The 3,739-nt window shown below is 52.5% G+C and overlaps 1 protein-coding gene across 1 annotated transcript in view; it reads right to left on the bottom strand.

Annotated features, from left to right (window-relative positions):
- PDK4 (pyruvate dehydrogenase kinase 4) overlaps positions 1-2,302 on the bottom strand; it is a gene marked incomplete in the record, with an annotated part of 30,328 nt that extends 28,026 nt beyond the window's left edge. The window contains 1 exon segment of the mRNA XM_073629576.1: positions 1,983-2,302.
- Between the last annotated feature and the right edge of the window lie 1,437 nt (positions 2,303-3,739).

Genomic DNA, 3,739 nt, shown 5'->3' with positions numbered 1-3,739 from the left:
GAAATGACAGGTGCTTTTTAAATGTAAGGATTATAATTCTTGCTGGTAGTTAGAATCTTTAATAAATGAAGGTTTCCTATTTAGAATAATAAACTGTCAGGTTAGTAAAACAGCGATATCAGAACCGATTCAGTCATACAGTTTGTAGTGTACATAGGTTTGCAAAACAAAGGAATAAAGGAATATTCCTGAACTTTGTTTTTCCTCATGGTTACTGTGAAACTGTGTGAATGCATCAATGCAGTGCATATTTTATCAGCTTGCAGAGCTTGGATTCATTGAATGAGTTTACCAAAAATTTAAATATTGCAGAATATACAGCCTCATGCTACATAACTAAGCTCCATTTCATGCTGAATAAACACAATTATTAATGTATCTTAAATAGAAAACGATCTTTAGATAGATTTTTAACCCCAAAAGCATTTTATTAAAATAAATTGATAAAAATTGATTTAAATGAAAAAAAATAAAATAAATTTGATAAAAATTGATTTAAATGAAAAAAAAAACAAAAACAAAAAAAAAATCATTGATTTATATCCACCCCGATTCTGGGTACCCCCAGCCGTCCCCCGACTATTGACTCTGGGTACCCAGAGAGATCCAGCACATTCCTTTTCCAGGGTTCCCTCTTGAAGTGCAAGGGCTGTTGTGCCCCCAGCTTATTGCACCCCAGGAGCATTTAATACCCAATTTACAAGATACATAACTACAACCCCCCCCCCCCCCTCTATATACACTGGGCATTTTACTACCTTGATTTGCACCCCTCCATGTAGTAAATAGTTTAGCCTCCCCTGCTGTATATTGGGGTATTTTATTACCTTAATCTGCAATCTCTTACATTAGAACCCCTCCCCCCAGTGTATAATGGGGCACTTTAGTGCCTCGATTTAAGACCATATGCATACATACTATTTAGAGGGTCACTCACCCCCCCACACACACACACACACACACACTATGGTATTTCACTACCTTGAATTGGGAGCCTCCTGGAAGGAAAAGTGTGTGTGTGTGTGTGTGTGTGTGTGTGTGTGTGTGTGTGTGTGTGTGTGGGGGGGGGGATGGTTGTACAATGGAGGGATGTTTGTGCTCAGTTGTAATTCATGGTGTTGCAGGTTAGAATTTCTATCCCTAAAACACCAGTCAGCCCCCCAATCCTTCCCTGGACCATCATGTCTCCACTTCTCCATGCTTAACTTGTGGTGCTTATTGGGGTACACTGCTCCCCCCAGACACCCCCCTTTACCTGTCTGCACCGGTGACACCAAGGTCCCCCCCCATACTGTGACACCAACAACCCACTCCACCTTCCGCCTGCCCGGTGGACACCAGCACCCCCTCCGCCTGCCCCGGTGACACCAGCACCCCCCTCCGCCTGCCCGGTGGACACCAGCACCCCCTCCGCCTGCCCCGGTGGACACCAGCACCCCCTCCGCCTGCCCCGGTGGACACCAGCACCCCCTCCGCCTGCCCCGGTGGACACCAGCACCCCCTCCGCCTGCCCCGGTGGACACCAGCACCCCCTCGCCTGCCCCGGTGGACACAGCACCCCTCGCCTGCCCCGGTGGACACCAGCACCCCCTCCGCCTGCCCCGGTGGACACCAGCACCCCCCTCCCGCCTGCCCCGGTGGACACCAGCACCCCCTCCGCCTGCCCCGGTGGACACCAGCACCCCCTCCGCCTGCCCCGGTGGACACCAGCACCCCCTCCGCCTGCCCCGGTGGACACCAGCACCCCCTCCGCCTGCCCCGGTGGACACCAGCACCCCCTCCGCCTGCCCCGGTGGACACCAGCACCCCCTCCGCCTGCCCCGGTGACACCAGCACCCCCTCCGCCTGCCCCGGTGGACACCAGCACCCCCTCCGCCTGCCCCGGTGGACACCAGCACCCCCTCCACCTGCACCAGTGACACCAAGGTCCCCCACCTGCAGTGATACCAGCACCCCCACACACACACACACATTCAGGTTACCTGTGGCACAATGGAGGGTCACCAGTGTCCTCCTTCTCAGATCAGCTGTGGAAGTGACAACAATCAGTCCTCAGTATGGAGATCACAGGGGGTGTCAGACTGGTGTCTCCTCTGTATATGATGTAACCTTCCCCCGGGATGACACCTCCTCAGTCCTGGGTCCCCCTTCCTATCCGATCACAGCTCAGCTCTCACCTCCCCTCTCTCTCTCTATACTCTCCCCCTCTTACCCCTCTCACTCTTATTATCTACTTCCAAGGGGCGTGGCCGCAGCTCCGGCCCCGCCCAGCACCTCTGCAGGCCAATCAGGGCGGGGAAGTCGGGAGATAAAACATCTGCGGACGAACAAACAGTACGAGGAGCAGCGTGTGGGGGTCGTCTGCGAGGAGGGGGGCGGGCTACGGGGGAGATGTTGCCGGGCACAGTGTCAGCAGCGGGCGCTGATTGGCAGACGGGAGACTAGGGGGAGGAGGAGGGACTCTGCGACAACACCGGGGTTCCTGTGAGGGGGATGGGAAGACTCAGTCCTGACTCCTGAGGTGAATGTTATACTGAGGTCTGTGTCAGGAAATAAGTGACGTCACCGACTAACAATCTCATTTCTGAGGTAATATCTGAGGTGAAGTGTACAGAGAGAGGTCTGAGGTGAAGTGTACAGAGAGAGGTCTGAGGTGAAGTGTACAGAGAGAGGTCTGAGGTGAAGTGTACAGAGAGAGGTCTGAGGTGAAGTGTACAGAGAGAGGTCTGAGGTGAAGTGTACAGAGAGAGGTGTGAGGTGAGGTGTACAGAGAGGTGTACAGAGAGAGGTCTGAGGTGAGGTGTACAGAGAGAGGTCTGAGGTGAGGTGTACAGAGAGAGGTCTGAGGTGAAGTGTACAGAGAGAGGTCTGAGGTGAAGTGTACAGAGAGAGGTCTGAGGTGAAGTGTACAGAGAGAGGTCTGAGGTGAAGTGTACAGAGAGAGGTCTGAGTGAGGTGTACAGAGAGAGGTCTGAGGTGAAGTGTACAGAGAGAGGTCTGAGGTGAGGTGTACAGAGAGAGGTCTGAGGTGAAGTGTACAGAGAGAGGTCTGAGGTGAGGTGTACAGAGAGAGGTCTGAGGTGAGGTGTACAGAGAGAGGTCTGAGGTGAAGTGTACAGAGAGAGGTCTGAGGTGAAGTGTACAGAGAGAGGTCTGAGGTGAAGTGTACAGAGAGAGGTCTGAGGTGAAGTGTACAGAGAGAGGTCTGAGGTGAAGTGTACAGAGAGAGGTCTGAGGTGAAGTGTACAGAGAGAGGTCTGAGGTGAAGTGTACAGAGAGAGGTCTGAGGTGAGGTGTACAGAGAGAGGTCTGAGGTGAAGTGTACAGAGAGAGGTCTGAGGTGAAGTGTACAGAGAGAGGTCTGAGGTGAAGTGTACAGAGAGAGGTCTGAGGTGAAGTGTACAGAGAGAGGTCTGAGGTGAAGTGTACAGAGAGAGGTCTGAGGTGAAGTGTACAGAGAGAGGTCTGAGGTGAAGTGTACAGAGAGAGGTCTGAGGTGAAGTGTACAGAGAGAGGTCTGAGGTGAGGTGTACAGAGAGAGGTCTGAGGTGAGGTGTACAGAGAGAGGTCTGAGGTGAGGTGTACAGAGAGAGGTCTGAGGTGAAGTGTACAGAGAGAGGTCTGAGGTGAGGTGTACAGAGAGAGGTCTGAGGTGAAGTGTACAGAGAGAGGTCTGAGGTGAAGTGTACAGAGAGAGGTCTGAGGTGAAGTGTACAGAGAGAGGTCTGAGGTGAAGTGT

This window comes from Aquarana catesbeiana, linkage group LG05 (genome assembly GCF_042186555.1).
Source record: "Aquarana catesbeiana isolate 2022-GZ linkage group LG05, ASM4218655v1, whole genome shotgun sequence".
Lineage (NCBI taxonomy): Eukaryota > Metazoa > Chordata > Amphibia > Anura > Ranidae > Aquarana > Aquarana catesbeiana.
This window is presented reverse-complemented; position numbering and strand designations above follow the sequence as displayed.